Here is a 15591-nt window from a genome sequence, read left to right as displayed (position 1 = left end):
CACAAGCAAATACAACTGCTAAGAATTCTTTTTCAGTAGTAGCATAATTTCTCTGGGCACTGTCTAGAGTTTTACTAGCATATTGAATAACATTTAATTTCTTATCAACTCTTTGTCCTAGAACGGCACCTACAGCATAATCACTAGCATCACACATAATCTCAAAGGGTAAATTCCAATCAGGTAGCTGAACAATAGGTGCAGAAATCGAAGCTTTCTTAAGTATTTCAAATGCTTCTACACAATCATCATCAAAGACAAAAGGTATATCTTTTTGTAATAGATTAGTCAGAGGCTGAGAAATTTTTGAGAATTCCTTAATGAACCTCCTATAAAAACCGGCATGACCAAGGAAACTTCTTATACCTTTGATGTCCTTGGGACACGGCATCTTTTCAATAGCATCAACTTTAGCTTTATCAACTTCAATACCTCTTTCAGAAATTTTATGCCCCAAGTCAATGCCTTCATTAACCATAAAGTGGCACTTCTCCCAATCCAAGACAAGATTAGTTTCTTCACATATCTGCAAAACTCGATCAAGGTTGCTCAAGCAATCATCAAAAGAGGATCCATAAACGGAGAAATCGTCCATGAAGACCTCACAAATCTTTTCACAAAAGTCAGAGAATATAGCCATGATGCATCTTTGAAAGGTAGCAGGTGCATTACATAAACCAAAAGGCATACGTCTATAAGCAAAAGTACCGAAAGGGCAAGTAAAAGTGGTCTTTTCTTGATCCTCAGCTGACACAAGTATTTGAGAGAAACCAGAGTAACCATCTAGAAAGCAAAAATGTGTATGTTTGGATAATCTTTCTAGCATTTGATCAATGAAAGGCAAAGGGTAATGATCTTTTTAGTAGCTTTATTTAATTTGCGAAAATCAGTTACCATCCTATAACCTGTAATAATTCTTTGCGGGATCAATTCATCTTTATCATTAGGAACGACGGTAATACCTCCCTTCTTAGGGACACAATGGACAGGACTTACCCACTGACTATCAGCAACGGGATAAATTATACCTGCTTCAAGGAGCTTTAATATCTCCTTTCTTACCACTTGTTTCATCTTAGGATTTAGCCGTCGTTGGTGATCAATAACTGGTTTGGCGTCTTTCTCCAAATTTATTTTGTGTTGACATAGAGTGGGACTAATTCCCTTAAGATCACCAAGAGTATATCCAATAGCAGCACGGTGCTTCTTCAGAGTTTTCAATAATTTCTCTTATTCATGCTCTGAAAGGTTAGCACTAATAATAACAGGATATATCTTCTTTTCATCAAGATAAGCATATTTAAGAGTATCAGGCAATGGTTTAAGCTCAAACACGGGATCACCCTTGGGTGGAGGAGGATCCCCTAGGATTTCAACAGGCAAGTTGTGTTTTAGAATAGGTCCCTGTTTAAACAATACTTCATCTATTTCTCTTCTTCATAAACATATCATTTTCATGGTCGAGCAAATATTATTCTAAAGGGTCATTAGGAGGCACGGCAATAGAAGCAAGACAAATAATTTCATCTTTACTAGGCAATTCCTCCTCACGGGGCTATCTACTAAATTTGGAAAAATTAAACTCATGAGACATATCACCCAAACCAATAGTAACAACATCCTTTTCGCAGTCTATCCTAGCATTAACAGTGTTCAAGAAGGGTCTACCAAATATAATGGGACAAAAGCTATCTTGTGGGGAACCAAGAACAAGAAAATCAGCAGGATATTTAACCTTCCCACACAAGACTTCAACATCTCTAACAATCCCAATCGGTGAAATAGTATCTCTATTGGCAAGCTTAATGGTAACGTCGATATGTTCTATCTCAGCAGGTGCAATATCATGAATAATTTCTTCGTATAAAGAATGAGGTATTGCACTAGCACTAGCACCCATATCACATAAGCCATGATAACAATGATCCCCTATTTTAACAGAAATAACAGGCATGCCTACAACATGTCTATGTTTATCTTTAGCACTAGGTTTAGCAATTCTAGCAGTTTCCTCACAGAAATAAATAACATGCTCATCAATATTATCAGCCAAGAGATCTTTAACCATAGAAATATTAGGTTCAACTTTAACTTGCTCAGGGGGTTTGTGTGTCCTAATATTACTTTTGTTGACTACAGTTGAAGCTTTAGCATGATCCTTTATTCTAACAGGGAAAGGTGGTTTCTCAACATAAGCAGTAGGAACAACAGGATCATTATAAGTGATAGTCTTTTCTTCAACTATAATAGGTGCAACTAACTTCAATGGGAGGATTATATTTAAACCACTTCTCCTTAGGGAGATCAACATGAGTAGCAAAGGATTCATAGAAAGAAGCTACTATCTCAGAGTCAAGTCCATATTTAGTGCTAAATTCACGGAAAGCATCGGTATCCATAAAAGATTTAACACAATCAAACATAGATGTTATACCTGACTCTTTACCTTCATCGAGGTCCCAATCTTCAGAGTTGCGTTTAATTCTTTCCAATAAATCCCATTTGAATTCAATAGTCTTCATCATAAAGGAGCCAGTACAAGAAGTATCGAGCATGGATTGATTATTACGAGAAAGCCGAGCATAAAAATTCTGACTAATCATTTCTCTTATGAGCTCATGATTGGGGCATGAATATAACATTGACTTAAGACTCCCCCATGCTTGAGTGATGCTTTCTCCTTTGCGAGGCCAAAAATTATATATATAATTACGATCACGATGAACAAGATGCATAGGATAAAACTTCTGATGAAATTCCAATTTCAATCGTTTGTAGTTCCATGATCCCATATCATCACATAGCCTATACCATGTCAATGCATCTCCCTTCAAAGATAAAGGGAATACCTTCTTCTTGATGACATCATCGGGCATACCTGCAAGCTTAAATAATCCACAAACTTCATCCACGTAGATTAAGTGTAAATCGGGATGCAATGTTCCATCTCCTGTAAAAGGATTAGCCAGCAGTTTCTCTATCATACCCGAAGGAATTTCCAAGTAAACATTTTCAGTAGGTTCAGTAGGTTGAGGAGCAACTATTTGCTCTACTAGTCGGGGTGAAGATACCCCGAACAAGCCCCTCAAAGGATTACTTTCCATAGTAACAAGTGACAGTAAATTTCAGCACACTATATAAATTTTCCCTTACCAAATTCCACTTACCAAAGGCGCTTCACTCCCCGGAAACGGCGCCAGAAAAGAGTCTTGATGACCCACAAGTGTAGGGGATCTATCGTAGTCCTTTCGATAAGTAAGAGTGTCGAACCCAACGAGGAGCAGAAGGAAATGACAAGCAGTTTTTAGCAAGGTATTCTGTGCAAGCACTGAAATTATAGGTAACAGATAGTTTTGTGATAAGGTAATTTGTAACGGGTAGCAAGTAACAAGTGTAAATAAAGTGCAGCAAGATGGCCCAATCCTTTTTGTAGAAAAGGACAAGCCTGGACAAACTCTTATATAGAGAAAAGCGCTCCCGAGGACACATGGGAATTATCGTCAAGCTAGTTTTCATCACGTTCATATGATTCGCGTTCGGTACTTTGATAATTTGATATGTGGGTGGACCGGTGCTTGGGTGCTTTCCTTACTTGGAAAAGCATCCCACTTATGATTAACTCCTATTGCAAGCATCCGCAACAACAAAAGAAGTATTAAGGTAAACCTAACCATAGCATGAAACATATGGATCCAAATCAGCCCCTTACGAAGCAACGCATAAACTAGGGTTTAAGCTTCTGTCACTCTAGCAACCCATCATCTACTTATTACTTCCCAATGCCTTCCTCTAGGCCGAAACAATGGTGAAGTGTCATGTAGTCGACATTCACATAACACCACTAGAGGAAAGACAGCATACATCTCATCAAAATATCGAACGAATACCAAATTCACATGACTACTTATAGCAATACTTCTCCCATGTCCTCAGGAACAGACGTAACTACTCACAAAGCATATTCATGTTCATAATCAGAGGGGTATTAATATGCATAATGGATCTGAACATATGATCTTCCACCAAGTAAACCAACTAGCATCAACTACAAGGAGTAATCAACACTACTAGCAACCTATAGGTACCAATCTGTGGCTTTGATACAAAGATTGGATACAAGAGATGAACTAGGGTTTGAGAGGAGATGTTGTTGGTGAAGATGTTGATGGAGATTGACCCCCTCCCGATGAGAGGATCGTCGGTGATGACGATGGCGATGATTTCCCCCTCCCGAAGGGAAGTTTCCCCGGCAGAACAGCTTCGCCGGAGCCCTAGATTGGTTCCGCCAAGGTTCCGCCTCGTGGCGGCGGAGTTTCTTCCCGAAATCTTGCTTATGATTTTTTCTCGGACGAAAGACTTCATATAGCAGAAGATGGGAACCGGAGGCCTGCGAGAGGGCCCACGAGGCAGGGGGGCGCGCCCAGGGGGTAGGGCGCGCCTCCCACCCTCGTGGCCAGGGTGTGGCCCCCCTCTAGTAGTTTCTTCGCTCAGTATTTTTTATTAATTCCAAAAATGACTTTCGTGAAGTTTCAGGACTTTTGGAGCTGTGCAGAATAGCTCTCTAATATTTGCTCCTTTTCCAGCCCAGAATTCCAGCTGCCGGCATTCTCCCTGTTCATGTAAACCTTGTAAAATAAAAGAGAATAGGCATAAGTATTGTGACATAACGTGTAATAACAGCCCATAATGCAGTAAATATCAATATAAAAGCATGATGCAAAATGGACGTATCAGCTGTGATGGAGGGTTTCGTCGTTGGAGCAGCTCCGGTGAGTTGTACGACGCCGGGGCTGAAGCAGGACAAGAGAGACAACGTTAACCTGAGTGGAATTCTAATAGCATCTCCAATAGATGACGTAAAATACATAACCACAGTGCTAGATATATACATCAGCCGCTCATCTCTGAACTTAACTGTCAAAACTGAATTTAACTGTCGAAACTGACCTTAACTATCGGAACTGAATTTTGCTGTCGAAACTGAATGCACTAGAGGTGAGGCTACACGTCAGTCGACTGACTTTTTCATCTCTGGTCAGTCGATTGTGCAGCCGTTTGATACGAAATCAAGGGCCTGCAGTTCATCTTCAACCTCCACCCCCCTGAGCCGCCAGCCACCACCGGCCAAACAGCCGCCCCCCGCCGCCCGCGGCAGGCGGTGCGCCGCCCCGCCCGCCCCGAAAACACTCCCCACCGTCGGTCCGCCGCCGCCCCGGCCATCCCTCTAGGCCCCCCCGTGCCGAGCTTTTTCTCCGGCGATCCCCACGCCACCGCCCCACCACCGCCGGTGACCACCGCCCCCACCCTGAACCCTAAGATAGATAGTGGGGTACCTCTCCGGCGAGCCCCATCCCTGCTGCGGCTGGTTCTTCCTTAACTCCGGCGAGCCCCCCTCACCCCCTGAAAATCGACTGACCCAAAAGTCGATTCAGTCGACTGAAGTGTAGCTAAATCGGAGCAGCATCGCAAGCAAGAGCAAGAGCGAGAGCAGCAGCGTGAGCAAGAGCAAGAGCAAGAGCAGACCAGGCAGGGGACCGAGAGCAAGAGCAGAGTAGCAGCGCGAGCGAGAGCTAAAGCAGCAGCAGCTCCTACTGATGTGGACGTCGCCACCAAGGGAGCGACGCCGTGGAGGAAGTGGTCGGCGACGCCGCTGTGGATGGAGCCGCGCCGTGTCGGCTCAGGACCGAGCGCCGGCAGCATCAAGAGATCGAATCAAGAAGAAAATGCGGCGATTAGTGTACAACCTCTTTGGTGGCGCCAATTAGGCGGTAGCTTCATCTAAGGAAACGGTGATGATGATGCTCTTCTAGTGGTGCAGGTGAAGACGGTGGTGTGGGAATGGAGGTGGCGCGAAAGACGAGGGGAACGTCGGGGCAGCTCCTTGGAGGTGGAGGACGGGGTGGCTGAACCGGCAGGATGACCAGATCGACGACTGATCCTCATCCGGTACGGTGGATGAGGGACGTCGAGGTGTTGCTATGGACGACATCGTCGGGGAAGAGGCTCCGTCTGGGTGGCGGATGGAGGAGGGTGTGGGGCTTCGCGGGTTTTCCCGGCCTCGGTGTACGAATGGGTGGGCGGATGGGATGGGAGTGGGGAACCATGGCTTAGGGACGCGCTTGTCCAAAATGTGGGGTAAGTTACAAAGTACCCCCACCGATTTGAGGCGGTTCTTTCGGTTCAGGGGTATCATGGGCATTTCGTGTGTCGGGATTTCATAGTAGGTGGGAGTTTTCGCGCGCGTTGTAATTTTGGAATACCAAGGCGCGGGTTGAGATGGAGGGAGTTGTCGGAGCACAACGAGACAAAGATTTATCTTAAATATTTCGATGTAACAAGGCGCGGGTTGAAGAGGCGGGAGTTTCGCAGCACGATAGACGTAACAAAGCGCGGCTTGAAATTTCGGGAGAACAAGCTTAACGTGTACCCAAAAAAAGGACAATTTAGACTAGTATGATATACTACGTACAATGTGGTTAACACGCACAACACACACACAGACACCATTTAGACTAGTAAGGTACACGTGCATTGCACGCATGTAAGCTTTGAGTCATATATGCATGATGTAGATGTTCATTTAATTCTTATAGTTCATTTCATTCAAAATCATCTAGTTTTCATAAGAAAGCTAATCTATTTTAAGATTCATGGAATTGTGCGTTGTAAGGCATAAAGTAAAAACAAATCATGTAGAAAAACATTTGGGCAATTCTGATACGAAAGATTCTAGAACAAAGAAGAAGTGCTTGTGTTTTGAGGTTTGTGCGTTATGCTTAAGTTCAACCATAGAGTCTTCTAGATTGTACATGTGGCAAAATCTGGTGGAATCTAGATGATATCCAACGGCCAGTAGTGCTCAAATTTGCCAGCTCTGCACCATCGGATTGGCCTCACCCAACGACCATCTTTCAAAGTTAAAGTTATCCGCACACTATATAAAAAATATAAAATATAATATATATAGGGGTATAGATATAGATATGTGATGCGAAAGCCATCCATCATCTCCAATTAGAATTGTGTGTCCATGCACGGATGCAATGTGGCCAAATGATGTCTGCCATCGGTATCTCAAATTCAAACCAGTCTGACCTTGTTCAATGTGTATACACTACAACATGCTCGTTTCCAAACAACACCGCGCAGATCTCCGTTATATTCAAGCATGCATGGGTTTCAAACATCATGATCTCTTATTCAAATATTTGAATTCAACTTTACATTGATTATGACCTCACCTAGTCTTTTACACCCACACATTGGTCTTCTCTTTATAATTGTACCACTAACTTTCTCTCGTGCATGCATGCACACACACTACCAGTCGCCATTATCCATCGCACACATGCAATCTTTTTCTTCAGGTCGGTCTCCCATGAAGGCACACACACACACATCCCCCTCTCCATCATATCGGGCATTCTTTATCTCTCACATGCATGCGCAACGATCGATGTTCCTCTATGTGTGTGTGTATATATCTAGGTCTTTCATAGTTTTCCACATAAACCGATCAATCTATATATCTAGTGAGGTCTCACCCTCTTTCCCACGTCCACATCGATCAATCTATACCTCTCTATATAGGATTACATATATAGCTCATACACCCACATTAATTATATATCCAACGCCCCCGTCTCATCATCCATGCCTTCCGCTTCATCTCTCAGAAGCGCGCACAATGGCGAAGAAAGGGGGCAGCAAGGGCCCTGCCCCCCTAACATCACTATATATCGAGGCTAATATGAATGTGTTCATTAGACAATTGCTAGTAAAAATGGTTTAAGTTGATGAATTGCCCTCCTCGTAAAGGATTAGCAATGCATGGCCCCCTAGCTCATGGGACATTTTTCATGGCTCCGCCACTGCGCGCAACAGCGCACGTTCTCGCCCCCTCTCTCTAAATATCGATCTCGCAGTTGTGCACTCCTTCATAGTCTCCCACCACTCGGCCCCTCGCACCATCTTCTAGCCCCCCACCGGATTTTGCCACATGTACAATCTAGAAGACTCCATGGTTGAACTTAAGCATAATGCACAAATCTCAAAACAACAGTGGTTCTCCTTTGTTCTAGAATCTTCCGTATCATAACTGCCCAAACTTTTTTTCTAGTTGAATTGCCATTATTTGTTTCTACTTGATGCTTTACAATGCACAATTCCATGAATCATAAAATAGATTAAGGGATTCTTTGATTCAAAGGATTCTCAAAGGAATTTTGGAGGATTCTAATCCATAGGAATTTTTCCTATCTTGGTTGTTTGATTCGTAGGATTGTAAACCATAGGAATTTTTCCATATGATTCATTTGCACTAGATTTCATAGGAAACATCCCATCCACTCAAACCTCTTTGAAAGAATTCTGCATTTTTTCTATGCACAATCAAACACTCATACAATCCTCTAGGATTCAAGACGACATTCCACTCTAATCCCATGTTCTTCCTATTCCCGCGTTTTGGAAATCCTACGAATCATAGAGGCCCTAGGTTTTTTATAAAAACTAATTGATTTTGAATGAGATGAACTATAAGAATTAAACGAAGGTCTACATCAGGCATATATGACTCAGAGCTTACATGCTATAGTGTGGTATTTATTCATAATTTGGTTGGAAAATCTGACGCGTGCAATGCACGTGTACCTTACTAGTACTTCGAGTATGTGCAAAACACAATGGCACGCTACACAATGTCTCTCTTACAGTTCATGAAGCCACGTGGCACATGTGGAGGCGTTGTCGCAACATCCTTGTGTGGATTGATCACAGTGACGTGCTGCTGGTTCTAGAAGAATGTACTCGTCCTCCCTGAGCCACACTGGCGGTACATGCACGAAGCGAAGATGTGCACGCACGCCACGCACGCACTCATTCCCTCGCACGCACAAGTGGGTACACGGGCGGATGCAATTTTGTACCAAGATCCACCCCATGTGATAATTTGACGCGTGTAAAGTCTTTCACTTCATTGATGGTCAATTAATACAGCGCATGCAAATTGAGTGGACGTGAGGGCGGAAGAAAGACATCACTAATCCACTGCGCGCATGCGAGTAGTTAAATCATGGGTTGCTAGTAGTACTTCCATTGGTCTCCTTCGTATTTTGGGCCATTTTTTGACAGTAACATAATATTTACGCATCTGAGCAGTGTAGTCTACTTGAAATTTATGTTCCACTAAACTCATCAGGAGCCGTTTTGGGCCTCGAAACCAAAACCCATCAATTTATCTTTACCTTGTTCCCATCACATTCGAAAGTACTAGTGCCACAATTAAGTGCAAGCCTGCTCACACCTACTAGTACGTACCAAACCTGAACGTGTTCCCACTATGCAGGTATTAGTACTAGTGCTAGTACTCAGGTTATAAAAAGGGGAACTACCTAACCGAAAATTACTCTACCTTTCCTCCTGATAAGTGCTTCTTCTTCTTCCGTCCTTGCCATGTCCGGTGCGCAGAGCTCTAGGTCAAGAACTACTCGTAACAAGGGAGCGGCAACCAAGGCTGCGGGAAAAAAAAGAGGGCTCGCCGCCACGCAGAGACCTCGAAAGATCTCTCACGGGCTGGCAATGGCTCCCAGGAGCGCCCTAGCCGTGGAGGCGAACATGCCGAGCTGGCGGCGCTGGAGTCGTTATCCCTCGACGGCATACCCGATCAGCTCAATAAGCACCTCAATAAGCAGAAGGAGTTGATCCACGGCTTGCTGGAGCTGCTGAAGGAGAGCCTCGACGATATGCCCGCTGAGCTCAATAAGCAGGGGGAGTGGACCGCCAGCTTGGTGATGCTGCTGAAGAAGAGCATTGCCTCGGAGAAGAAGGCGACCGGCGAAATCCTGCAACTTCAGGAGGACAAGGCGAAGCTCTGCCACGAGCTCGACCTGCTGAAGGAGAAGAACGCTGGCTGGAAGAAGCTGCATGAGAGTAGTAGTTCCTCGATGAAGATGCTGCAGGCCCTCGTCATGGAACAGAAGGAGGAGTTGGCGAAGCTCCGCATCGAGCACCCGGCTGCTGTCAAGGTACGTAATGCGGCCGTGGAACAGATGATGAAGGCTCGCGTTGAGAAAACCTGCATCATGGACAAAATGAAGAAGATGGCGGAGGAGACGCGCAAGGAGATGGAGGTCGTGGAGGTGATGAAGAAGCAGTTACGACTCCACGGCGAATTAGATCATTTGGGGTGATAATCTTCCTTCTTCTTTTACTCATGTGTTTCTTCTTTTGCTTCGGGTGTTTCGCCGCACATGTCACGTTCTCTGCGAGGCATGAATAGAATAATGCTAACAATGAGATGACTAGCAAATTAGATCATTTTTTATCGCCATATGGCACTGGGCTGCCGTGTTTCGTGCTCCTCCGTCGTAGTACTACTCCAGTGGAAAACTTGAGTATACCGCACAGTTCTTTGCTCCTCCTTAGGTCGTTGGCACATTTATACGAGCAGTCAAATCACAAGGCCCCGCCCTCCAGCAGTAATGAGCCGTCAAATCACAAAGGCCCTCGCCTCTCGTGAAAAGGACCAAGCTAGACTGCCCTGCCCTCTAGCCTTTTAAAAAATGTATACGTTTGTACAGTAGTAGTATCGATGGATTGCGCCATGGAGCAAAACTAACAAGATGAAATTAAAGAAAAAAGGTGGTACATATAGAAAGCGCTCGTCGCCAAATTCTGAATATACTATATGACACTACCCACTATGAAGGTACTAGTAACTAGTCTATGTTACTCTCCACTATGACCAGCCAAAGTCGAGGCGCGGATACCAACGAGGGTCTGGTTGTGTCTATACTTGGACAACTCACCCGACTGCATGCGCACCAGGCAGACGAAACTCGTGTCGTGTTGGTGCCGTGTGCGGCCCGCACATTAACCAAAACCTCGCGCCTCCATCTTAGCCTCCGCGTTTTAAACTTCTCAATCTCAAGGCCAAGGAGCAACGTGAAACCTATGATAGAGCCAATCGAATGGTTGAGAACACTACAATTCGTAGCTACAGATGCGTGTGTGAGAGAGGATGAGTGCGTGCGTGCACCTCTTCTCAGAGTACAAGTGTATGTGGGTGGCATCGACCTAGGGAGCAGTGATGGTGCGTGGGAGAAGTCCCGAGAGATAGGTGTAATGCGTCTGAAAAAATACTAGTCTATAGCTTGCCACGAGGCTATTCCTGTCGAACGCCAAGCGTAAGATATGTATCCAACGGTGCCAGCTTTTCCACGTACACAGCAGTAGAAAAAGAACTAGTACCATGGCATATGCTACACCACGGCCGAGAAAACGTGCCGACGTTACGCCATCCGGGAATAGTGCCGCACTTCAACACTAGAATCGTCAATAAATTTTGAGCGCGTCTCATCACTTTCCAAATTACTACTACTACCATGCTATATTTAATTGCAAACCTGTTCACACCGATCACAACCTAAACGGTTTCCCACTTAGGAGCGTATTAGTAGTACTCAGTTATAAATACTACTATGCTAAGATGACTGCACATTCCTCCTCAACTCCTCATCCACAAAAAACAATCAAGTCAATCAAGCCATAGCCAGCGTTAGTTCAGGGTTGAGAGATTCCACCAGGGAGAGGTGAGCATGGAAGAGGAAGCACGAGAGATGTCTTGCCTCACCGCGAAAGCAGCCGACATATCCAGCCGCGCAGCAGTAGCAGCACAAAGGTCCCGCCGCGCCGCCGAAGCAGCACGGAGGTCCCGCCGCACCGTGGATGTAGCAGACTGGTCCGGCCACGCCACGGAAGCAGCAGAGATGTCCCGCCGCGCCGCGGTGGCCTGGGAAAATTTCTCGCGGGCAGGCAAGGACTCTTACAGGCGCATGCATGCAATGGTCCATAGCCAAATGGATCAGATCTCCGGCTGGGCGAGGTTGCAGGACAAGGATACCGGTGTCATCCGACAACTAGGGGAGGGCAATGCGAAGCTCCGGGGCGAGCGCGACCTGCTGAGGGTGAAGATTGCCGGAAGGGCGAAGTAGGAGGAGACCGCTGCCTTGTTGCAGAGGACGGGCGTCATCATCAAGAAACTTATGGACGAGAATGCCATGCTCCGCATCAAGCGCAACAGGCTGGTGGAGGAATCCATGGATGTTGCCAAGCAGCATATTAAGGACATGAAACTGATGAAAGAGATCATCACCCGCCGCGAGAACTAGTCTCCGCGACCTGCAGCGCATAAAGAAAGTAGAGATCAGCGAGCCAGATCGTTGTATGCGTCTTCCTTCTTCTTTTGCCCTTGTGTATTTCGGGCGTAGCCGCATGTGGCTTTTTTAATTATCTTCCTAATTATGTAAGACAATTATTATCCACTCTCGTTGTCCTTATATATATTCATCAGTCTTGCTATAAGTCACAGTAGATGCTATATAGGTCCGTCGGATCTTACATCAAGATCCGTGCAAAATTTTCTTTTCAGATTTTCTTTTTTCTCTCTTAAATCTCAGTCGAGTGAGACATTGCCACGCCATTAAACAGAGGCTCGGGCGCCATTAATGGAGACCTTGGGAGGGAGGTGGACGGCAGATGGAGGTCAAAGGGCTCGCACGCCTCCTGTACTCAAATAGCTACCGTGCATGGCGCCTCCTAGCTAATAAAAAAAGGGGACGCGTGGCGGCACGTAAATGGTAAATAGAACGCCCACGGTTTCAATAATACTTGTGTTTCCGATTGTAACGTGACAACACTTGTTCCAAAATGACTTGGTTAATATGTGCGCCTCCGCAAATCGGACATCAAAATTACCACAGCATGTTGGTGCCATGTCATGACACCAAGCCAAGTTTCATGATTTTCATGCATGTTTCGGATTTACAGGAATTAAAAAACCAAGTTTCTCAATGTTTCTAGCCGAGCCATGACGCCCAGATGTTTGAATTTCATTCCCATTTCTGGCGTGGGACCTAGAAATTTACCCGAGGACACACATGTGATTTTTTAACCAGCTTTGGTGCATTGGAGCATGTGCTTGTATTTAAAATTTGAATTATGCACACAAAGGTGACACGTTCCCTCTCAGAACCACGAGCCTTCTTGAGGGAAGCTCCGGTTTGCAACAAACTTATACCAAAACTTGTTCCTATTCTGCAAATTTTTTTACCACAGCATGGTAGTACCATGACATGATACCATGCCAAGTTTCATGATTTTCAGGCGTGCTTTGGATTTACAAGAATTTTAAAACCAAGCTTCTCAATGTTCTCGGCCGAACCACGATGCCCATATGTTTGAATTTCATTCCCATTTCTTGCATGGGACCTAGAAATTCACCCGAGGAACACACATGTGATTTTTCAATCAACTTTGGTGCACAGGAGCATGTGCTTGTAGTTCAAATTTGAATTATGCACATTAAATGACCAGAAACTCAATTAATGTATAAAAAAGGCCAAACGAATCCGAAATAATTCCAAAATTTAACAGGGCACTCATATAGTTCTATGTTGCCTCTGTAAAGAAAATCTGGGGGGAGGCAGCGTGTATTGTTTCGCACACAAAGGTATAAAGAAATAAAGAAATTAGCATACCTATTTAATTTTTGGGTTCTTATTATTTATGCCACTAGTTGTGTATCACTACTCAGTTTTGCCATTAGAAGTTACAACTACTCAAAAAATGCCATCGATCCGTGAGATGCCTGCTCAAAAATGCAATTAGATATCTAAAAAATGCCATCGTTAAGTTAGATATTTGCTCAGAAATGCCATTAGACATTGTTATTTTCATGTCAAACACGTTGACCATGTTACATGACAAAAATAAGCCGATTCTCACAATGATAAGTTAATGGTGTCCAGCACAACACACCCCTCAAATAAAACTAAGCACCCTGAAATTCTTTGACAAAACTAAGCACCCTGAAATTCTTTGACAACTAAACTGCTGGATATATGATGTTGGCCATATATATTGTACGTATATAATGTGAAGAAACGAGTGGTAGTACTGTACCAACTAAAATATGAAATGTACGAAATATAACGAGAAGAAACATAACATAGTTCTGTTAGGGGCTCAGCACAACACACCCCTCAAATAAAACTAAGCACACCAGAAATTAAACTAAGCAACTAATCCGGTAGACACTGCATTAGAACCACCATGAGCAACGACACTGCCACCTTACTCATAGTCCTCATCCACGTCCTCGACTTCGTCCTTGTCCCTCTTCCTCTTGGGTGATACTTCTTTGCTTGAACCGCACACTTGGCTCTTGCTCTTCATCCAAGCCTTGTAGATATTGAAACAAAGGTAGCCATCCATTGCAGCGTAGTGGATGTGGTCTATATCTAGTACAGTCCACTGCCATGCACGATGAAACGTGTGCGGAGGTTTCTTCAGTTCACTGTACGAAGGATGAACCATGGCTCCTGCCAGGGTCAGCATTGAAGGCTGATCAAGGGAGGGCACCAGCCCTTCCTTCTGGAGGTCGAAGGGGTCGCCTACAACGAGGCCTATCCGACCTAGGATTTCCTTGTCGTTCCTAAAGTCTACAGTAATGAATTTGACTCGGCCGCCCTTGAGGAACTTCTTAAATTCCTCGCACTCAACGTTGGCATGGCATATGTGGTAGACCAAGCATAAGCCATGCACGCAAACCTGGATCGGCGGGCTTCTTTTTGTCTGCCTCCTTTAGATTCTTCTCGCTTCCCAGGACTGTGGTGTACTCAACATCTAGCCCAACGACCCACTCATCATTTGAGTTTTCGAACATGCGTTTGAAGCGAGCAAGGCATTCTTTCACCGTTGCGGAAGAACGGGTGTAGATGACGTCGAACTCATCGCCGGTGATGGTTCTAACCTTGTACTCACCGCTGATCATGGAGATTTGGGATGCCATGGATTTGGGAGGAGGGTTAGGATTAGTGGAACTGCCGTAATGTGAAAGGACGGGACGACTAGGAGTAGTTTATCGATTGTAAAAATGTCGAGTGGGGGGCGCGTGTGAATGGCAGGGTAGTGGCTTGCCTGGTGGATAAATGGATTCATGCACAGTACTATGGGGGCCAATTAGATATCATGTCTACTCGACGCCCAATTAAATGGCTTTCGATGTCATGTCAAGCGTCGGGAAAATTACAGGTGATACGAAGCTTTCCATTCTCCCATGATACGGGCTTCCGAGAGCCCTTGGATCTGAGATCGAACGGTTGCATGGCGTGATTCTAGACCTATGGGTGAATATCCTATCCTGGAGGGTTATTCTGTAAATTTTCAGCAACTTAGCATGCGACCGTTCGATCTCAGATCCAAGGGCTGCCAGCAGCCCGTATCATGGTCGTGCCTACCATGACAGTCGCCTCGCTTGCGCGGTCGCGCCCTTGGAGATTTAACACGGTGCGTTAGGCTATCTGATGTTGGCATGTCATACATAGTCATCACTTAGTCACTCATACAACAAGGTTAGCTATAAGGTTGGCTATAAGAGTATTTTTTGTTTACTTCTCTCTATCTCTTTCTTCGTAGTATTTATTGCATTTGCCAAGGAGTGACCTCTTCCAATGAAATGGTGCTTAGATGAGGTGCTATGGGCATTTAATGGCTTAGAAACTCAAGTCCCCAATGCATAGGTGCTTAGTT

This window comes from Aegilops tauschii, chromosome 5 (assembly GCF_002575655.3).
Source record: "Aegilops tauschii subsp. strangulata cultivar AL8/78 chromosome 5, Aet v6.0, whole genome shotgun sequence".
NCBI lineage: Eukaryota > Viridiplantae > Streptophyta > Magnoliopsida > Poales > Poaceae > Aegilops > Aegilops tauschii.
The sequence above is the reverse complement of the archived record's forward strand: the minus strand, read 5'-3'. Positions refer to the sequence as shown.